The sequence below is a fragment of the Prionailurus viverrinus genome, chromosome A3 (genome assembly GCF_022837055.1).
Source record: "Prionailurus viverrinus isolate Anna chromosome A3, UM_Priviv_1.0, whole genome shotgun sequence".
Lineage (NCBI taxonomy): Eukaryota > Metazoa > Chordata > Mammalia > Carnivora > Felidae > Prionailurus > Prionailurus viverrinus.
The window spans coordinates 46,185,610-46,209,519 of NC_062563.1; positions in this window are offsets into that span (position 1 = coordinate 46,185,610).

The following is a 23,910-nucleotide window of genomic DNA, read 5'->3' on the forward strand; positions in this document are numbered from 1 at the left end:
CTGTGGCCCCAATGGTGGGCAGGGGTCAGACATCAAGTCTGACTAGGGCCCCTCCCACCAACACAAGTTTCTCTGGACAGCACAGGGGAAATGCCCTGCAGTTTGGAACTACTGCAGGGACTAGCCAAAATGACAAAATGGAAGAATTCTCCTCAAAAGAAACTCAGGAAGTAGTGGCAGCTAAAATTGATCAAAACTGATTTAAGCAATATAATGGAAAAAGAATTTAGAATAGTAGTCATAAAATTAATGGCTGGGCTTGAAAAAAGCATAGAGGACAGCAGAGAATCTATTGCTACAGAGATCAAGGGACGAAAACATAGTCATAAGGAATTTAAAAATGCTATAAATGAGGTGCAAAATAAAATGGAGGTGGCCATAGCACGGACTGAAGAGGCAGAGGAGAGAATAGGTGAATTAGAAGATAAAATTATGGAATAAGAGGAAGCTGAGAAAAAGAGAGATAAAAAAAATCCAGGAGTATGAGGGGAGAATTAGAGAACTAACTGATGAAATCAAATGGAACAATATCTGTATCATAGAAATTCCAGAAGAAGACGAGAGAGAGAAAGGGGCTGAAGGTGTACTTGAATGAATCATGCCTGAGAACTTCCCTCATCTGGGGAAGGAAAAAGGCATTGAAATCCAAGAGGCACTGAGAACTCCCTTTAGATGTAACTTGAATCGATTTTCTGCAAGATATATCATGGCAAAGATATATAACTGGCAAAATACATGGATAAAGAGAGAATCCTGAAAGCAGCTAGGGATAAACGGGCCCTAACATACAAAGGTAGACACATAAGGGTAGTATCAGACCTACCTACCAAAACTTGGCAGGCCAGAAAGGAATGGCAGGAAATCTTCAATGTGATGAACAGAAAAAATATGCAGCCAAGAATCCTTTATCCAACAAGTCTGTCATTTAGAATACAAGGAGAGATAAAGGTCTTCCCTAACAAACAAAAACTGAAGGAATTCATCACCACTAAACCAGCCCTATAAAAGATCCTAAGGGAGACTCTGTGAGTAAAATGTTGCAGGGACCACAAAGTAACAGAGACATCACCACAAGCATTAAACCTACAGATATCACAATGACTCTAAACAGATATCTTTCAATAATAACACTGTATGCAAATGGACTAAGTGCTCCAACCAAAAGACATAGGGATCAGAATGGATGAAAAAACAAGGCCCATCTATTTGCTATCTACAAGAGACTCACTTTAGACCTGAGGACACCTTCAGATTGAAAGTGAGGGGATGGAGAACTATTTATCATGCTACTGGATGACAAAAGAAAGCTGGAGTAACCATACTTATATCAGAAAAACTAGACTTTAAATTAAAGGCTGTAACAAGAAATAAAGAAAGGCATTATATAATAATTACAGAGTCTATCCATCAGGATGAGCTAACAATTTATAAATGTCTATGCACCAATACAGGAGCCCCCAAGTATACAAAATAATTAATCACAAACATAAGCAAACTTATTGAAAAGAATGTGGTGATTGCAGGGGACTTTAATACTCCACTTACAACAATGGATAGATCATCTAGACACACGGTCAATAAAGAAACAAGGGCCCTGAATGATACATTGGATCAGATGGACTTGACAGATATATTTAGAACTCTGCATCCAAAAGCAACAGAATATACTTTCTTCTCAAGTGCACATGGAACATTCTCCAAGATAGATCACATACTGGGTCACAAAACAGCCCTTCATAAATATACAAGAATTGAGATCATACCGTACACACTTTTGGACCACAATGCTATGAAGCTTAAAATCAACCACAGGAAAAAGTCTGGAAACCTCCAAAAGCATGGAGGTTAAAGAACACACTACTAAAGAATGAATGGGTCAACCAGGCAATTAGAGAAGAAATTTAAAAATATATGGAAACAAATGAAAACAAAAATACAACAATCCAAACGCTTTGGGATGCAGCAAAGGCAGTCCTGAGAGGAAAATACATTGCAATCCAGGCCTATCTCAAGAAACAAGAAAAATCCCAAACACAAAATCTAACAGCATACCTAAAGGAACTAGAAGCAGAACAGCAAAGACACCTCAAACTCATCAGGAGAGATATAATAAAGACAAGAGCAGAAATAAACAATATAGAATCTAAAAAACTCATTGCAACCAAGAGTTGCTTTTTTGAAAAAATAGACAAAATCGATAAACCTCTAGCCAGGCTTCTCAAAAAGAAAAGGGAGATGACCCAAATAGATAAAATCATGAATGAAAATGGAATTACTACAACCAATCCCTCAGAAATACAAGCAATTATCAAGGGATACTATGAAAAAATATATGCCAACAAACTGGACAACCTAGAAGAAATGGACAAATTCCTAAACACTCACACACTTCCAAAACTCAAACAGGAAGAAATAGAAAACTTGAGCCAGCAAAGAAATTGAATCAGTTATCAATAATCTCCCAACAAATAAGAGTCCAGGACCAGATGGCTTCCCAGGGGAATTCTACCAGACATTTAAATCAGAGATAATACCTATTCTTCTCAAGCTGTTCCAAAAAATAGAAAGGGAACGAAAACTTCCAGACTCATTCTATGAAGCCAGCATTACTTTGATTCCTACACCAGACAGAGACCCAGCAAAAAAAGAGAACTACAGCCAATATCCCTGATGAATATGGATGTAAAAATTCTCAACAAGATACTAGCAAATAAGATGCAACAGCATATAAAAAGAATTATTCACCATGATCAAGTGGGATTCATTCCTGGGCTTCAGGCTGGTTCAACATTTGCAAATCAATCAACATGATACATCACATTAATAAAAGAAAAGATAAGAACCATATGATCCTGTCAATCGATGCAGAAAAAACTTTTGACAAAACTCAGCATCCTTTCTTCACAAAAACCCTCAACAAAGTCAGGATAGAAGGAACATACTTAAACATCATAAAAGCCATTTATGAAAAGCCTACAGCTAATACCATCCATCCTCAATGGGGAAAAACTGAGAGCTTTCTTCCTGAGATCAGGAATATGACAGGGATGTCCATTCTCACCGCTGTTGTTTAACATAGTGTTGGAAGTTCTAGCATCAGCAATCAGACAACAAAAGGAAATCAAAGGCATCAAAACTGGCAAAGATGAAGTCAAGCTTTCACTTTTTGCAGATGACATACTATACATGGAAAACCCAATAGACTCCACTGAAAGGCTGCTAAAACTGATACATGAATTCAGAAAAGTTGCAGGATACAAAATCAATGTACAAAAATCAGTTGCATTCTTATACACTAATAATGAAGCAACAAAAAGACAAATGAAGAAACTGATCCCATTCACAGTTGCACCAAGGAGCATAAAATACCTAGGAATAAACCTAACCAAAGATGTAAAAGATCTGTATGCTGAAAACTATAGAAAGCTTATGAAGGAAATTAAACATACAAAGAAATGGAAAAACATTCCATGCTCATGGATTGGAAGAATAAATATTGTTAAAATGTCAATACTACCCAAAGCTATCTACACTTTCAGTGCAATCCCAATCAAAATGCACCAACATTCTTCTCGAAGCTAGAACAAGCAATCCTAAAATTTTTATGGAACCACAAAAGACTCCGAATAGCCAAGTAATTTTGAAGAAGACCAAAGCAGGAGGCATCACAATCCCAGACTTTAGCCTCTACTACAAAGCTGTAATCATCAAGACAGCATGGTATGGGCACAAAAACAGACACATAGACCAATGGAATAGAATAGAGACTCCAGAACTGGACCCACAAAAGTATGGCCAACAATCTTTGACAAAGCAGAAAAGAACATCCAATGGAAAAAAGACAGTCTTTTTAACAAATGGTGCTGGGAGAACTGGACAGCAACATGCAGAAGGTTGAAACTAGACCACTTTCTCACACCATTCACAAAAATAAACTCAAAATGGATGAAGGACCTGAATGTGAGACAGGAAACGATCAAAACCCTAGAGGAGAAAGCAGGAAAAGACCTCTCTGACCTCAGCCGTAGCAATCTCTTACTCGACACATCCCCAAAGGCAAGGGAATTAAAAGCAAACATGAACTATTGGGACCTCATGAAGATAAAAAGCTTCTGCACAGCAAAGGAAACAACCAACAAAACTAAAAGGCAACCAATGGAATGGGAAAAGATATTTGCAAATGACATATCGGACACAGGGCTAGTATCCAAAATCTATAAAGAGCTCACCAAACCCCACACCCGAAAAACAAATAACCCAGTGAAGACATGGGCAGAAAACATGAATAGACACTTCTCTAAAGAAGACATCCGGATGGCCAACAGGCACATGAAAAGATGCTCAACGTCGCTCCTTATCAGGGAAATACAAATCAAAACCACACTCAGATATCACCTCACGCCAGTCAGAGTGGCCAAAATGAACAAATCAGGAGACTATAGATGCTGGAGAGGATATGGAGAAACGGGAACCCTCTTGCACTGTTGGTGGGAATGCAAATTGGTGCAGCCACTCTGGAAAACAGTGTGGAGTTTCCTCAAAAAATTAAAAATAGACCTACCCTATGACCCAGCAATAGCACTGCTAGGAATTTACCCAAAGGATACAGGAGTACTGATGCATAGGGGCACTTGTACCCCAATGTTTATAGCAGCACTCTCAACAATAGCCAAATTATGGAAAGAGCCTAAATGTCCGTCAACTGATGAGTGGATAAAGAAATTGTGGTTTATATACACAATGGAGTACTACATGGCAATGAGAAAGAATGAAATATGGCCTTTTGTAGCAACGTGGATGGAACTGGAGAGTGTTACACTAAGTGAAATAAGCCATACAGAGAAAGACAGATACCATATGTTTTCACTCTTATGTGGATCCTGAGAAACTTAACAGAAACCCATGGGGGAAGGGAAGGAAAAAAAAAAGAGGTTAGAGTGGGAGAGAGCCAAAGCATAAGAGACTCTTAAAAACTGAGAACAAACTGAGGATTGATGGGAGGTGGGAGGGATGGGAGGGTGGGTGATGGGTATTGAGGAGGGCACCTTTTGGGATGAGCACTGGGTGTTGTATGGAAACCAGTTTGACAATAAATTTCATATATTGAAAAAAAAATGTTCCATGGTGATCAAGAAAAATCAATCTCTCATTCTCAGTATAGAACTCCATATATGTGTGTTAACTCAAGCTATACTATACTGTTCCAATTTTTTGTATCTCTGCTTATTTTCAATCTATTTGATCTAATAGTTTCTGAATGGGCTGTATTAAAACCTCAAAAACGTGTTTTATCTAATTTTCCCTGCTGTGCTATCAGTTGTTGCTTGATATATAAGGGCCATATGTAGTCAGGATGGATATATATTTTTGTCTTATTGTTCCCCTGCAATTATAACATTTTGTTTTGTTTTAATTATATTTTGCCTTAAATTTTATTTTGTGAAATATTAATGTTGCTATATCAACTCTGTTTTGATTCATATATTCCTGGTATAACTTTTTCATCCTATTATTTTCAAGTATTTTTTACCTTTCCATTTTAAGAGTATCTTTTGTATACTAGATTTTTAACTCCAGCCTAAAAGTCTGTTTTTAAGCCACAAACATTTATTCCAATTACTAATTCATTAGAAGTTAATGTACTTGCTTATTTTATATTTTCTATTTAGCTCATTTTCTTTTCTTTCTTTTATCCTTCTTATTCAATAGATGAAATTTACTCCTGGTGATTTTAAATGAAGTCTCTTCACAAAGAAGAAAAGAATATCCAATGGAAAAAAGACAGTCTCTTCAACAAGTGGTGTTGGGAAAACTGGACAGTGACATGCAGAAGAATGAAACTGAACTACTCTCTGACACCATTCATAAAAATAAATTCAAAATGGATGAAAGACCTAAATGTTAGACTGGAAACCATCAAAATCCTAGAGGAGAATTCAGGTAGTAACCTCTTTGACCTTGGACGCAGCAACTTCTTACTAGACACATCTCTGGAGGCAAGGAAAATAAAAGCAAGTATGAACTCTTGGGACTTTTCAAGACAAAAATCTGCACAGCAAAGGAAACAATCAACAAAACTAAAAGGCAACCAATTGATGGAATGGGAGAAGATATTTGCAAATGATGTATCAGATAAAGGACTAGTATCAAAATCTATAAAGAACTTATCAAACTCAATACCCAAAAAATAAATAATCCAGTTAGGAAACAGGCAGAAAACATAAACAGACATTTCTCCAAAGAAGACATACAAATGGCTGACAGACATATGAGAAAATGCTTAACATCACTCATTATCAGGGAAATAATAATCAAACCACAATGAGATATCACTTCACAACTGTCATAATGCCTAAAATTAACAACTCAGGAAACAACAGATATTGACAAGGATGCAGAAAAAGGGCAACACTTTTGCACTGTTGGTGGGAATACAAACTGGTGCAGCCACTCCGGAAAACAGTATGGAGGTTCCTCAAAAAGTTAAAAATAGAGCTACCCTATGACCCCGCAATTGCACTACTAGGTATTTATCCAAAGGATACAAAAATACTGATTCGAAGGGACACATGCACCCAATGTTTACAGCAGCACTATCAACAACAGCCAAATTATGGAAAGAACTTGAATGTCTTTCCATAAGACATTCAACTGATGAATGAATTAAAAAAAAATGTGACATACACACACACACACACACACACACACACACACACACACACACTGGAATGTTACTCAGCCATCGAAAAGAATGAAATCTTGCCATTTGCAAAGACAAGGCTGGAAATAGTGTATCATGCTAAGCAAAATAAATCAGAGAATATGATTTCACTCATATATGGAATTTAAGAAACAAAACAGACGAATATAGGGGAAGGGAAGGAAAAATAAGATAAAAACAGAGAGGCAAACTGCAGGAGACTTAACTATAGAGAACAAACTGAGGGTTCCTGGAGGAAAGGTGGGTAGGGGGATTGGCTACATGGGTGATAGGCATTAAGGAGGGCACTTGTGAAGAGCACTGGCTATTATATATGTGATGAATCACTAAACTCTACTCCTGAAACCAAAACTAGACCATATGTTAACTAACTTGAATTTAAATAAAATCTTGTAAGGAAAAAAGTAATAAAATAAAATCAGTCTCTTCATTCTTTTTTTACAGCTGTATGGTATTCCTTTGAATGAATGTGTTGTGATTTACCTGTATCATCCATTATTTTTTTTAATTTTTTTTAATGTTTTATTTATTTTTGAGAGACAGAAAGAGTATGAGTGGGGTAGGGGCAGAGAGACAGGGAGACACAGAATCCAAAGAAGGCTCCAGGCTCTCAGCTGTCAGCATAGAGCCTGATGTGGGTCTCAAACTTGTGCAAAATCATGACCCACGCCAAAGTCCAATGCTAACCGACTAAGCCACCCAGGTCCCCCCTATATCATCCATTATTGATAGATATTTAAGATGTTTCCAACTGTATTACAATCATATTCTATCTCAAATAATGAAAAACTCTGTTCGTACTCCCAATTCAAGTTCATCATTTACCTTTTGAGTATATTTGACTCTAAGAATTGACAGCATTTTTCATGGGTTCTGTCTTGAGCTGGGCTCTCCAGAAGCAGTCCCCTAGATGAGCATTCCTGTGAACATGGTTTAGTAGGAGCAGAGTCCAGGAAAAACTGGTGGGATGGTGGGAAAGGATGACAGGGAAGGAAGCCACACCAAGTGTAGTATCAAGCAAATCACCTAGGAAGGTGACTTTGGTTCAGTCCAACAGGAAATCTCTGGAGACAATACAGGCCCCTCCTGAGTGAGCACACTGCTCCCCTCTTACACTGTTACCGACTGCACCTGTAGCAAGGTCAATTCTAGCACCTGCACTAACCATCAGGGTGGAAGAGCCCTGAGCCCACCTGTGGACAAAGAAACACAGACAATGGCTCTGGGGGGCTACTGTACATGAGAATGCCTGCAGACCTGGCATTGTCTGCTACAGCATACTGGCCTCTGACTGGGTGCAGGCCAAAAAAGAGGTTCAGCAGGAAATGCAAGGGAAATTTTCTAATCTTTTAGATTTTCAGCCTTAAAGCAAATGAGGGCTTTAAGGAGTGTCTAGGCTGATTCTTGTCTCCACCACTTGTAGGTCTTGTGACCTTAGGCAAGTCATCACTTAACCTTTTTTAAAAAAATATTTTTAATGTTTATTTGTTTTTAAGAGAGTGTGTGTGTGTGTGTGTATGTGTGTGTGTGAGCAGGGGAGGGGCAGAGAGAGAGGGAGACACAGAATCTGAAGCAGACTCCAAGCTGCCAGCACAGAGCCTGATGCAGGACTCGAACTCACAAACCATGAGATCATGACCTAAACTGAAGTCAGATGCTCAACCAACTGAGCCACCCAGGCACCACATCACCTAACCTTTTTAAGACATATTTTCCTCACCTGCAACTGGGGATGATTATAGTTTTTATAGCAGAAAGCTTACCGGTGTGTCTGGCACAGAGTAAGAGTTGATACAAGTTCCTACCATTATTACTCAACAGAACTTTACTCAAACGATCCCTGAAGGAATTTGAGCTGATTAAACAACCACTAGAAAGTACCTTACAAAGCAAAAATGCTAGAGCATTTATTATTTATATAAAATGCATAACTAGGAGGAAATCACATAAATCATAAGTTGCTACTTTTCTTGGAGTTTACAATAGCTATATTATTTCATGAAGAACTGGACCATATTAAATTACTCAGGCCTTAGAAACTTGTAAGCCTGTACAAATTCCACACTGGAAATAATCATTTGTATGTACTGTCACTTAAAACACAAATTATGGTTGGTATAAAATATCTTAATTCACATCAATTCACCAGTAAAAAGTACATACCAGGACAGAACTACTCAGGGCTTATCACACGTATGAGGAGCCTGCTGGTTTCATCTAGTTACATTCGCAGTGCTTTACATTCTCTTTGGGTGATGTGGTAGCAGGATTGGGTGGAGGGGAAGTAGGGAAGAATTTTTAGTTGGGTTCCTCCAAAATCCAACCTTGGCAAGGGCTTGGGTAGAGATAGTTTACTCGGGAGATGTATTAGTCAAGTTTCTTCAAAGAAACAGAATCAATAGGATGGATGGATAGAGAGATAATAGATAGATAGATAGATAGATAGATAGATAGATAGATAGATGATAGATAGATATGGAATTAGCTCACATGATTATGGAGGCTGAGAAGTCCCATGATCTTCTGTCTGCAAGCTGGAGGCCAGGAAACCTGGTGGTGTAATTCAATCTGAGTCTAAATTCAGGAGGCAAACTCTATAATGAGTCAGGAAGAAAAGGGGTAAATTTCTTCTTCATCTGCTTTTTGTTCTATTGGGGCCCCCAATGGATTGGATGAATGATGCCCACTCACACTGGTGAAGACAATCTACTTTGCTGAGTCCACCAATTCCAATGCTAATCTCATCCAGAAATACCCTCACAGACACACCCAGAAAATGATGTTTAATCTAGGTACTCGAGGGCCAGTCAAACTGATGCACAAAATTAAGCATTACAGAAGATAATGCCAGGAAACACAAGTGGAGGAATCTGGAAGTTAGATGGGAAGAGAGAAAAGCCAAGAAGGACAGCATTCATGAGAGAGTTACCACTATGGGCAAATGGTGCTCAGAGGTGCTAGGGACTTTCAGAAAAACCATGTGGAACACACCTTCAGAAAAATCCCGCCAAAGGAAGGGTAAGCAGGGAAATTTATCCACTTATTCCCAGTCCCCTTTGGTTGAGACTTACCCCAAGTTGTTGAATCCTTGACATTTAGAGGTTGCCCTACAAGTGGGTTGACCAAGCTCATGGGGTGCTGAAGAAAGCCTTTGGAAGAAAAAGAGAAAGACAAAGATGCTTGGGGTGGGAAGTTTACAGTATATTCAGGGACTGTCCACTGCAGCTGCAGGTGAATGCATTGACCATGGGAGCACTGGTTGGGACATCCACATCCACAGCATCTGCTACAAATAAATGTCAAAAATCTATCATGACTCAAAACACAGTGAAATGTGAATCCATTTTAGAACCCAACTTTTATTTATTACAAGGAACAAAATATCATTATAATGTTATTGCTTGCTAAAACTTTGTTCCATAAAATGAACCTCCAAAATTGTGCTCTACGAGAATCTGGGCAATTATATTCATCTTTCCTCTTAAAAAGAATTATTTCTTAATCTAGTTTTCCTTAGGCATATGACAACCATGATAATTTTAGAGTACAATACACCCTGAGTCAACAGTCAAACGTATCATAAATTAATGCCAGCACAAATACAACATTTTGGTCACCATATCTGTTACAGAAGAATCTAAATGTGTTAATACCATCCAATAACTCTGTCCTCAAGTTTTCCAGGCCATTTAATTATTAAATTTCTCTTTTAAAAAGGATCCCTATTGTAAGCAATTCAGACTTTGGTGGATGTGAGGGGTTTTTTGTGAGGTCAGTAGAGCTTTTAACCACTGCCTAAAGTGCATCCTGTGCTGATTAACATACTTTGGATTAACTACATTTAGCATGCGGCAATCATACTCCATTCAGTAGAGCCCATCTCTGGTGAATCGTGGACATTAATGACAGTTGCAAGAGCTCAAATATTATATAATCACTAATTACATTCTGAGCAATTAGTGGAGGCTCATCAGTGTGAATCACTAATGGCTGATCACCCTGTTCTCTCTGGAAAGAAATAGACGGTCTGCATAATTTTCTGATTGTATTAGCATAGTCACAAATGCTATTAACGAACTTTGGCAATCCTGAAGAGGCTCCACGTCTGTGATGGACAAAGGCAAGAGGCTCAGCTTGATGGAGACAGATACTTCATTTTGAACCTCAAAGCTATGTGTTTGTGGTTTGTTGATGTGACTCATTCACTCCCCTTCCAAAAGGAAAACACACACAACATCCTGCCCAATCAACCACTAAAGAACTTTCACACAAGGCCAGTTAAAAAAAACCCACCCTATGGACATTTATTTTCTTTAGCTGGTTTTCAGAGAGCCAAGATCTAAGGATCTGTGGGATATTCAAATATGAAGCTGGTGACAAAATAGGAAGAAAACATCTGAAATGGTGAAGGACTTATCTATTTCTTTTAACCCTCTACATGCTGGGCCAGTGTATTAGTCTGCATAGGCTGCCATACAAAGTACCACAGATTGAAAGGACTTCAATAGCAGAAATGTATTTTCTTACAACTCTGGAGTGAAATCCAAGATCAATGTGGCAGCAGGTTTGATTTCTTCTGAGGCCTCTCTCCTTGCCCTTACAGATGGCCACCTTCTCAGCATATCCTCACAGGTCCATTCTTTTGTGCACAGGCAAGGCTCATGTCTCTCCATTTGTCCAAATTTCCTGCTCTTATAAGGACACTGGTCATATTGGATTAGGGCTCACCCATATGACCTCTATTCACCTTAGTTACCTCTTCAAAGTCCCTATTTCTGAGGACAGTCACATTCTGAGGTACTGGAGGTTAGAGCTTCAGCATATGAATGGAGGGAGGGGACACAATTCAGCCCATAGCAGTCAGGATGTGCACAAACCATGACTACTCTAACTCAAGAAGTTCTGGCTAGAAGACTAACAACAGAATTGGACCACTTGAGAGTCCTAAAGGCATCCTTAGGTGAGACCTCTGTTGTCCAAAATAGCAGTCCACAGCCACACGTGACTATTGAGCACTCAAAATGTGGCTAGTGTGGCTGAGGAAATGAATTTTTAATTTTACCTCACTGTAATTAATTTAAGTTTTAGAACCAAAGAAATATAAAATGTGTTTCTATGAAACACAACTTTATTGTTCTAGTAGAGATACGTTATACCTCAACCATTAAAAGTTTAGTGTCTCAGTTGAGATACACTATGAGTGTGAAATACACAATGAAATCTGAAACTTAGGGTAAAAAATGTAAAGCATTTCACTAAAATATTTTTACTGATTGTGTGTTGAAATTAAAATATTTTTAATATTGATTAAATAAAACATATTATTAAAATTAATTTTTTCTTACTTTTTATGATGTATCTATAAGAAAGTTCAAAGTTGCATATCTGGATTGCACTACATTTCTATTGGACAGCATCAGGTTAGAACTTTAGTCCTCCATGGGGTGCCCGGATGACTCAGTTGGTTAAGCGTGTGACTCTTGGTTTCAGCTTGGGTCATGATTTTACGGTTCATGAGTTTGAGCCTCGTGCCAGGCTCTGCCCTGACAGTGCAGAGCCTGCTTGGGATCCCCTCTCTACCTATCTCTCTGCTCCTCTCCTGCTCTCTCTCTCTCAAAATAATAAATATAATAAATAATAAAATAAATAAACTTAAAAAAAAGAATGTTAGTCCTCCAATATCCCACCACTCAGCAAAGTTGAGTCAGTGGGTAAACTAAAGGAAAAATTCCTTTAGCCAAAATGATTAAAGTTCCATGTCCTTTTGTGTCCTTTGTACTAAGATTCGGATAACTGAAACCAGCCATTTCTCCTTGAGTACTCATACAGTTGACAATGTGGGGGTGAAGGGCATGGACCCCTGTACAGTTGAAAATCCATGTATCATTTTGACTCCCCCAAAACTTAACTACTAATAGCCTCCTGTCAACTGGAAACCTTACTGACAACATAAGCAATCAATTAACATGTATCTTGTATGTTAGATGTATTATATTGTTATATACATATACTGTATTCTTACAGTAAAGTAAGCTAGAGAAAAGAAAACATTATTAAGAAAATCACAATGAAGAGAAAATATATTCATGAACTGTACTGTATTGAAAAAAAATCCATGTATAAGTGGACCCTCACAGTTCAAACCCTGCGTTGTTCTAGGGTCAACTATATATGATGAAAGCTCCCATTTCTTGCCATATATGACCATTTTCTCAATAATGCTTTCAGCACCAAAACTTTGTTAACAAACACTATATTTATGAATCAGGAATAATTTTCTTCATAATGAAAAATTCTTGCCTATAAATGAATCCAGCTACCCTGGTGGCTCTGGCTTTTTCTCTATACCACCTGGCTTCATTTGTCCTCCGGTGATCTCATCTTTGTATTCTGTCCTCCTGCCTCAGTTGCTAAGAAATTCTCAGATAAGGCATCATATACCTTTTCCTTATATCTATTTAACACAAGCTGAAAACCCACTCTTATTTCTTCATCTGCACTATGGAAAAGTCACACTGATTTTACATATTAAAAATTAAAGAATTAAAAATTCAAACAAAATACAGTAAAACCTTGGTTTGTGAGCATAATTCATTCCAAAAACATGCTTGTAATCCAAAGCACTCGTATATCAAAGGGAATTTCAAGAACACCGGCTCAGTTGTGATCATGTGACATTCGACATCTGGTACTTACTCATATTGCAAGTCATCACTTGTTTATCAAGTGAAAATTTGTTAGAAATGTTTGTTTACCTCGCAGAACATTCACAGAACAAGTTACTCCCAATCCAAGGTTTTCCTGTAATTGTTTGATATTAGGTTAGAACAACTGGTTAGTTGTCTTTAACCCTTTCTTAAGCAGTTTAATCCATAAATGTCACAAAGAACAACAAATAAACACCAGAGCAGACAGAACTTCTGGACACCTGAGCCCATGGTACAGCTTGTCCTTACCCTACCCATCAGCATATATTAGCCCCCAGTAGAGAATGTCTGAAATTTCTTAAATGACCACAGAATTTGCCCAATGTCACATGCTCATTCTAAAATACAGGATGGGGAGGGGGACAATAAAAGGGATGGTTTTTGGCTTATCTCTTTGTTCTTTCTGGCATCAATCAGCCTTTAGAAATAATGAAATCAATGCAAACATTTGTTGGAAGGATGCCCACTTTGAAGATCATTTGCTACCTAACTATCTTGGTCATTTACATGGATCCCAGGGAGGATTTCAAAGAGTTTCTCACCCTTGTTCCTCAGATGAAAGAATCAGGTGTTAACTTTGGTTGTGTGTGTGTGTGTGTGTGTGTGTGGCTTAATATTTGATGAGGCTTCCATTTCACACACACAGGATTCCCATGTGAGTTTTATTTTTCTGTCCTTTAATTGAAGTGATACAGATTGAATCAAAGATGAAAACTGCATTTATATCCAAAAGGAAAAAAATATATTTACATCCAGAAAAGTGACATGTAAGTGACTGTTTTCATATACATAAAGCAAATGCTGTTTTTCTACAGTAGCAGCAACATATGGCGAAGTGGTTTCAATTAGAAAATATAAGGGAATGGGGCGCCTGGGTGGCTCAATCTGTTGGGCGTCTGACTTCAGCTCAGATCATGATCTCGTGGTTCATTAGTTCAAGCCCCGTATCGGACTCTGTGCTGACAGCTCAGAGCCTGGAGCCTGCTTCGGATTCTGTGTCTCCCTCCCTCTCTCTCTCTCTCTCTCTCTGCCCCTCACCTGCTCACACTGTTTCCCTCTCTCAAAAATAAATTGAAAATTAAAAATATATTTTAAATTTTTTTAAGAAAAAGAAAAAAGAAAATATAAGGGAAAGAAAGTTTGGTAAACAAAAGACTTACCTACCAAAACTTAGGAGCAGAAGATAAGGAAAGGATATACATGAACCAGATCCTCATGTAATATAACAGAAGTTCAGTAGAAAACATGAAAAGATTTAAAAAATCAAGAACTTATGGGAGACCATGTTAACTGGGTTTTGAAGACAACTACTAGAAGACAGAAAAAAAATTTTTTTATGTTTTTTAATTATTTTTTTTTTTTTTTTTGAGAGAGAGACAGAGACAGAATGCAAGTGGGTTAGGGGCAGAGACAGAGGGAGATGCAGAATCCGAAGCAGGCTCCAGGCTCTGAGCTGTCAGAACAGAGCCCAATGCAGGGCTCGAACTCACGAGCTGTGAGATCATGACCTGAGCTGAAGTCAGACGCTCAACTGACTGAGCCACCCAGGTGCCCCAAGACAAAATTTTTTAAAAAAGAAAAGAGAAACACTTGATCCATTGATTTCTCAGTAGTGTGTTATTTAATTTCCAAATATTTGTGAATTTTCCAGTTTTCCTCCTATTATTGATTTCTAGGTTTTTTTTTTTTTTTTTCAGTTTATTTCTTACTGAGAGACAGAGCATGAGCATGAGCATGGGAGGGGCAAAAAGAGGGGAAGACACAGAATTGAAAGCAGGCTCCAGGCTCTGAGCTGTCAGCACAGAGCCCAACGTGGAACTCGAACTCACAAACTGCGAGATCATGACCTGAGCCGAAGTCAGATGCTTAACCAACTGAGACACCCAGGCGCTCCTATTGATTTCTCGTTTTGTACCATTTTTGTCAGAAAAGATACATGGTATAATTTCAATGTTTTTAATTTGCTGAGTCCTTTTTTGTGACCTAACCTATAATCTGTCCTGGAGAATGTTCTGTGTGCCCTTGAGAAGAATGTATAATCTGCTGCTGTTGGATGGCATGTTCTGTGTAGGTTTGTCAGTTCCATTTGGTCTAAAGTATAGTTCAGGTCTAATGTTTCCTTTTTGATTTTCTGTTGGACGATCTATTCATTGTTCAAAGTGTGATTCTTGAAGTTCCCTGCTATTATTATTCCCTGGATTGTAGTCTACTTCTCCTTTCAGATCTATTAGTATTTGTTTAATATATTTAGGTGCTCTGGTATTGGGTGCATATATATTTATAATTGTTAAATCCTGTTGATGAATTGACCCTTTTCTCATTATATAACGACCTTCTTTGTCTCTTTTTACAGTTTTTGGCTTAAAGTCTACTTTGTCTGATGTAAGTATAGCTACCTTGGCTCTCTTTTGGTTTCCATTTGTTTGGAATATATTTTTCCATCTTCTCTTCACTTTGAGCCTATGAGTGTCCTTGAAGCTGACGTGAGTCTCTTGTAGGCAGCTTGTAGTTGGGTCTTTTATTTTTTTAATTCATTCAGTCACTGTATGCCTTTTGACTAGAGCACTTAATCCATTTATACGTAGAGTAATCGGTAGGTAAAGACTTACTATTGACATCTTGTTAATTGTTTTCTGGCTGTTTTGTAGTTCCTTTGTTCCTTTCTTCCTCTTTTGATGCCTTCTTTTCGAACTGATGATTTTCCAAAGTGGTGTACTTTCCCAATCTTGTGTGTATCGGTTACAGGTTTTGGGTTTTCATAGGTGGTTACCTCAAAGCTTATGTAAAATTGTATAGATTAGCAGTGTATTTTAAGTTGATAACAATTTCACTTTGATCACACAAAAACTCTTACCTTTCCATTCCTACACACACGCGTTTTGTTTTTGATGTCACACTTCACATGTTTTTTTTTTTTTTAAGCTTACTTATTTGCACTGTCCATGCAGAACCCAACATGGGGTTCAGTCTCAGGAACTGTGAGATGATGACCTGAGCCAAAATCGAGAGTCAGATGCTCAACTGACTGAGACACCCAGGTGCCTCTATATGTTTTTATATTTATATTTGTATCCATTAACAAATTATCATAGCAATAGTTGTCTTTTAATATTTTTGTCCTTCAACATTTATACTAGAGTTAAGTGGTTAACATACCACTGTATTACAGGATTCTGAAGCTGCCTATATACTTGCTTTTATGAGTGTGTTGTTTATTTTCTTATGTTTTCATATTACTAGTTAGCACCCTTTCATATCAGCTAGAAAAACTCCTTTCAACATTCCCTGTAAACCAAGTCTAGTGGTGATGGATTCCCTTAGCATTTGTTTGTTTGGCAAAGTCTTTATCTAGCCTTCATTTCTGAAGGACAGCTTTGCTGAGTACAATACTGCTTGTTAGCAGTGTCTTTCTTTTAGCATTTTGAATATATCATCCCAGGAAACCTATATTTAAAAAATGAAACTTGACCCTTACCTCACACCATCCACAAAAATTAATTCAAGATGAACTATAAATCAGGGGTGCCTGGGTGACTCAGTCAGTTAAGCATCTGACTCTTGACTTTGGCTCAGGTCATCATCTCACAGTTCATGAAATCAAGCCTTGCATGAGGCTCTGCACTGACAGCACAGAATCTGCTTGGGATTCTCTCCCTCACCGCCAACCTCTCTCTGCTCCTCCAATGCTCACTCTCTCTCTCAAAATAAATAAATTAACTATAGAAAAATTTTTAGGGGTGCCTGGGTGCCTCAGTCAGTTAAGTGTCCAACTTCAACTCAAGTCATGATCTCATGGTTCATGAGTTTGAGCTCCACGTTGGTCTCTGGGCTGACAGCTCAGAGCCTGGATTCTGCTTCAGATTCTGTGTCTCCCTCTCTCTCTGCCCCTCCCCCACTCACACTCTGTCTCTCTCTCAAAAAAAATAAAATTAAAAATTTTTTAAAGATAAACTATAAATCTAAATGTGAAATTTAAAACCATAAAAGTCTTAAAAGAAAACATAGAGATGATCATCATGATCATCATGAACTTGGGGTAAGCAAAGATTTCCTAAACAAGACACAAAAACTATGGACCATTAAAAAAAGAAAAAGACTGATAAAGTGGACTTCATCAAAATGTAAACTTAAACTCATCAAGAGACGCTATTAAGAATGTGAAAAGATAAGCCACACACTGGGAGAAAATATTCTCAACTTGCACATCTGTCTTAGTCCATTTGGGCTGCTATAACAAAATATCACGGACTAGGTAACTTATAAACAACAGAAATCTATTACTTACAGTACTAGAGACTAGGAAATCCAAGATCAAGGTGTCAGTAGACTGGGGCTCTCCTGAGGCCTTTCTCCTTGCCTTGCAAATGGCCACCTTCTGTGTCCTAAAATGGTATTTCCTTTGTGCATGTACACTCCTGGTGTCTCTCTGTGTGTCCAAGTTTTCTCTTCTTATAAGGATACCAATCAAATTTGATTAGGACCCACCCTAATGACTTCTTTTACCTTAATCACCTCTTTAAAGCCCTTATCCCTAATACAATCACATTTTGAGGTACTGGGAGTTAGGACTTCAACACATTGATTCAGTTCATAACACATGAGTAAGAAAGAAAACAAAATCCCCAGGAGCCGAAACAAAGCGAAGACAGAAATACAGAGAGATACGCAAGCATTGAAATCAGCTCACCTGAAGTCAGATATCATTAACTGATAGCAAAAAGCTTTCATTTTGATGATTTGCCTATAAAGACAGAAGACAGTGCCTACACTAGATGAGGAATAGAAACACCTCACATAAAACAGCATATCCCAGAAAACCATACCTCAGTGAAAAGTAAACTAGAAAAGAAAATCTCCCCCATGTAAGTAGAAAGCAAAAAATGGCTCTGTCTCAACATGAACAATGGGCAGGAAAAAAAAAAAAAAGGACCCTCCCCTGAAATTCTTTACATAACCCAACCTTAATACAAGATTGGGATCTAAATTTACCCTTCCTTGGGAAGGGTTAATGTGCCCACATCTGATCCCCTCAGGTTAACCTTCCAGAAGAGGGATTGCCTCCCAAACATTTTGAGGGCCCTTGGTCACAGGGTCTAATGTGATTTTGATACCCAAGGAACCAAAGCATCATCATGGAATTCCTATTAGATTGGGGCAGGTATAAGTAGTCTTAGCCAGGCTCCCATTATGTTCATTGAATCCATGGACTTATCTATTGGTATAAAATGGACGTATTTGGTGGTTAGCACAATACCTACATTGGCTCCTCTACCAATAATGTGAAGGTTATATAGTGAGGAAGACAAGTGAAATAGCCCCTCTGACACAACCCCCTCCCACCCCACTCTTCACCAAGAAGTTACACAGAAACAATATCATTCAGGGAAAATTGTAGACATTATTGAAAAAAGAAATAAGTTAAAGGAAAGAGGAGTTATCTCCATTATATTCTCATCTAATTCACCAATCTGACCCTGCAAAACCAAGACAGATATTCAAGGATGATCATGGACTAAGTTCAAATAGAACCAGATCATAGCCACAATGATAGCTGTGCTAGATATGGTACCTGTACAACAGATTACTATGCTTTGATGTCATGGAATGTAGCCATTGATTTGGAGGATGTTTTCTTTTCCATACTTATCAAGAATGAGAACCAGAGCAGAACCCAAGATAGACAACACTACATTTGCAGGCTTGGTCCAGGGCTATGTAAACACTCCCTCCCTTAGGCCTATGGGATTTAGGCATGACTCTGTGACCCATAGAGACCTTGACTGGCTGGACATCTTGCAGAGCATCACATTGGTCTGTGTATTAATGATATTAAGTTAATAGGACTAAGTGAGCAAGAAGTGGTACAATATATGTGCTCCAGAAAATGTGAGATAAACCATATTCAGGAACCTACCCATCAGTGAAGTTTTTAGTGGTCTGAGGCATGATGTAACATCCCCTTCAAGGAAAAGAATAAATTAGTGCATCTCACACAATGCCTGGTAAACCTATTCAGGTTCTGGTGGGAAAATATTCCACATTTTGAAAAATTTTCCAACCCATTTACTGAGTGACACAAAAGGCTGCCAGCTTTAATGGGGCTTAGAGCAAAAAAGCTCTGCAGCAGATCAGGCCTGCTACTTGGGCCATACAATCTGACAGTACTGGTGATATTAGAGGCATATGTAGCGAGAAACGATGGCCAGTGAAGTTTACGTAAGACTCAGGAAATGAATCACAATATAGACTCTAGAGTTCTAGAATAAGTCCATACCATCGGCTGTACAGAACTTTATGCCATCCAAAACCCTGCTTCTCAAAGTGTGGTACATACATACAATGGAATATTATTCAGTCTTAAAAAGTAAAGAAATTCTGCTATACACTGCAATATGGATAAAGCTTGAGCACTTTGCATTGAGTGAAGTAAGCCAGACATTTAAAGGACAAATATTGTATGATTCCACTTTTATGAGGTACACAGAGTAGTCAAATTCATAGAGACACATAATAGAATTGTGGTTGCCAGGGTTGAGGGAGAGGAGAGAATGGAGAGTTACTGTTTAATGGGCATGAAGATTCAGTTATGTTGGATGAAAAAAGCTCTGGAGATGGATGGTGGTTATGGCTACCCAGCAATATTAATGTAGTTATTATCATTGAACTGTACAGTCAAAAATGGTTAAGATGGTTAGCTTCGTGGTTTGTGTATTTTACCGCAATAAAAAAAAGATTGGGGAAAAATTGCTGTTGGTAGTCTTCTGGGGCCAGGCAAAGATGGAGTACATGTTAGGAGCTCCTGGGTGGCTCAGTAGATTAAGCGTCCGATTTCGGCTCAGATCATGATCTCATGGTTCATGAGTTTGAGCCCCATGTCGGGCTCTGTGCTGACAGCTCAGAGCCTGGAGCCTGCCTTAGATTCTGTGTCTCCCTCTCTCTCTACCCCTTCTCTGCTCATATTCTGTCTCTCTCTCTCTCAAAAATAAATAAACATTAAAATTTTTTTAAATAAAAAAGATGGAATACATGTTAAATGAGGCAGCAAGTGACTCTGCAGCCAGAATAGCCTGCCATAAGCTGGGTTCTATGAGACTCAGATTCTTAAGGAAGGGCGGGCCCAACAGTAATCCTTTGTAAGGTTGACATGGCAGATCCAGGATGGGGCATGTATAGATCCTAAAGGGCCAGTAATTACATAAGCAAGTGGCCATCCTTCCATGCCATCCACCAGCAGTTTCTCTCCATAAGCTAATACCTGAATCACATGGATGGATCTTCTAAGATAGAGGCATGTGAATGGACATATTGAAGTGAATATGAAATATAAGAATTTTCATATATCATGTAAATTTCCATCACAGAAAAGACAGTAAAAGATTAGGTAGACAAAATGACTCGGCCTTCCTCTATCACCAATTATTCTAGTGTCAGCAAAATAAGTATGTGAACTAAAATGGGATGATGGCAGGTTTGGGGGTCATGCATGGGGTCCATCTCAGCATGGCTAATGCTTTTACTGAATGTCCAATATGCCAACCACAGGGACCAATGGTCTTATTATGGCACCATTTTTCAAGGAGATCAACCATCCACTTCATAGCAAGTTAATTACTCTAGACCTCTCCCATTCTGGAAGGAGGGGCTATTCCTCTTCACCAGAGTCAACATATATTCCAAGTATGAGTTTGCTTGTCCTGTCCTTAGGGTCTCATCCGGAAGCACATTTATAGGGCTTAGAGTATTTAATCTACCAACATAAGATCCCTCATTATGTCACATTGGACCAAAGGGTCTACTTTATAACAAAGATGGTCCACCAGTGGTCTCATGTCCATGAGGTCTAACAACTCTACTCCATTCACCACCACAAAGAAACTGTCAGCCTGACAGAGTAGTTAAATGATCCTTTCAAAGCACAGCCAATATGCCAGCTGAGAAATAACATCATGCAAGGATGGGCCTCTGTCCTCCAGATTGTAGCATACACCCAAAATCAATGACCATTTGATGGCACCATGTTCCCAGTAGGTGAAATCAATAGGTCTAGAGGGAACATAGAAGTGGCCCCACACACCATCACTTTCAGTGGTTTATTTACAGAAGTGGTACTTCTATCTCTGTGATTCTAGGTTCTGTAGTTCTAGACATTCCAGTTCCCAAGAAGGGGAACACTTCCACCAGGGATGTAAGTAGCCCACTAAACTTTGATATATGAATGCCAACTTCAGGATCTTCATGCCAAGAGACCAGCAAGCCAGGAGATGGGTCACTATCCTGGCCGGGTAATTGGCCCTGATCAGGAAGAGGTGGGGCTGCTCTTACCTAGTGGGATAGGGAGGAACATGCAGGGCACCCAGGTGACCCACTGAATGCCTCTTAGTCTTTCCCTGACAAGTTTTGATAGTAAGTGATCAAGAGCAGCAACAGTCTACGAAGGACATGGAGACCAGAGGCTCTCATCCCACTAACTTTGCTTTTATAACTACATTCTGCCAGGAAGAAACAAGGAGAATCCAGAAGGGATCAATTGATATGCAGCAAGTGCACCTCGGAGGACAAGGGGTGTTCTACGGCAGATGCTGTAAGACTATGCAGAGTCCTTCTTTATGTCTGGGGCACTCACTGTATGGTTGCATGACAGACTGCCTACTTAGGACTTACTCTTGAGTCCCACCCTGAAACAGCCATTAGCTGAAGGGAGCTGCCTGGCCCAAGTTTCTGCCCCTGGTTAGGAGCAATCTATATCCACTGACTGGTCACTGAAGGGGTACAACTCAAAAGACAGCTGATCTTGAATCTAAGCATATTCCTTTGAGACAGTATTCTTAAATTGAGATTTATGGAAATGCATTTATTCCTTCAGCAAATATGTATTAAGCATAAACCGTGCATCTGAACTATTCCAAGAATTTGATATACATCAGTGAACTAAACACACAACAATTCCTGTCTTCATGGAGTTTACCTTCTAGTGAGAAAAAACAGAGAGTCAGCAATCCACATAATAAGAAAGTGAGTTATATAGTATAAGGGGGGAAAAGAGCAAGGTAAGAGAGATAAAGAGTACAGGGAAATGGAGAATAGTTACCGTTTTAAATAGCCTTGTCCAGGTAGACCTCACTGAGAAGGTGACACTGAGCTGTTTGGAAGGAGATGAGGGAGGGAGCTATGTGACTGGGAGGAAAATGTAGCAGGCAAAGGGAATAGCTAGGGAACCTAGTGTATTCAGGAGACAGCCAGGAGAGCATGCAGCCATAGACAGTGAGCAATAGGACCATGGTAAGGAGAGGAGGTCAAGAGATAAACAGGTAAGGGTGGAAGGAACCACCTTGTAGGCCACTGTGTAAGGATCATGACTTACACTGAGGGAAATGGAGAGCCAGTGAAAAGCTTGATCAGAGGACTAACAGGATCACTTCCATTTCGACAGGACTTTTCATCCTGCTTTGCTAGGACGAGACAAGTTGGGGGAAAGTAGAAGTGTAGAAACTGGTAGAAGCCAGGAGAAACTAAGAAGCTCTAGCAGTAGGTCCATGAGACAAGATGGTGGCTCAGCAGGGTAGCAGTGGAAGCAATGAGGAGATTCTGGATACATTTTAAACATTGAGACAACCTGATTCCCTGATATGTTGACAAGGTGTAACAGAGAGAGAGTCATGGATGACTCCAAGGTGCTCTGTATAAGTAATTGGAAGGATGGAGTTGGGGAATGGGAGTTGGGGGAGGGGTCTCAGGAGTTTTGGACACATATAGTCTGAGATGTTTAATATACTGAGAAGCAGACCCTGCTGCTGCTCCACTGCCAAATTGGAAATGGCTGGGAGTTTGTGTCCTCACTCACACAAACCCTTTGTGGGTCCCCCCACAAAGCCACCCTCGGACAATGATGGATGAGTGCAAGAATATAATAGCCCAGCTCCTGTTTCTTGCACTGGAACAAACTTCAAGACATAATGTATACTTTAGAGCACCTTTGTGGGACCAAGTTGAAGCTGCCTTCTGCAGAACTTTGCCTGATATTGTGTGATGCTTCGTTTCCTCACCTGCTCTATCCCTGTCCTATTTTCCCCATCCCCTCTCTAGTTTCTTCTGAAAGTGGCTCCTTATAGATCACGTAAACACAAACCCTCATGTAAGGTCTGCTTCTGAGGAACCAGACCTAAAATGACATCCAAGCAGAGATTGATATATGAACCTGGAGTTCATTAGAGGGCTTTTGGCCAGAGAAATAAGTTTGGATGTCAACCAGATATAAATGTACTTAATGGCATGATCATGAGAGGGACTTGGTATTATTCTTCCACTATAGAGACACTTTCATCTTGAAACTGGGGAAGAAAAGTGGGGAACAAAAAGACTGATTTCGTTTTAAATACCATTAAGTTGTAATTATAATTTAATTATAACAAAATGTCAGAAGTTGGGACGCCTGGGTGGCTCAGTCAGTTAAGCATCGACTTTGGCTCAGGTCATGATTTCACG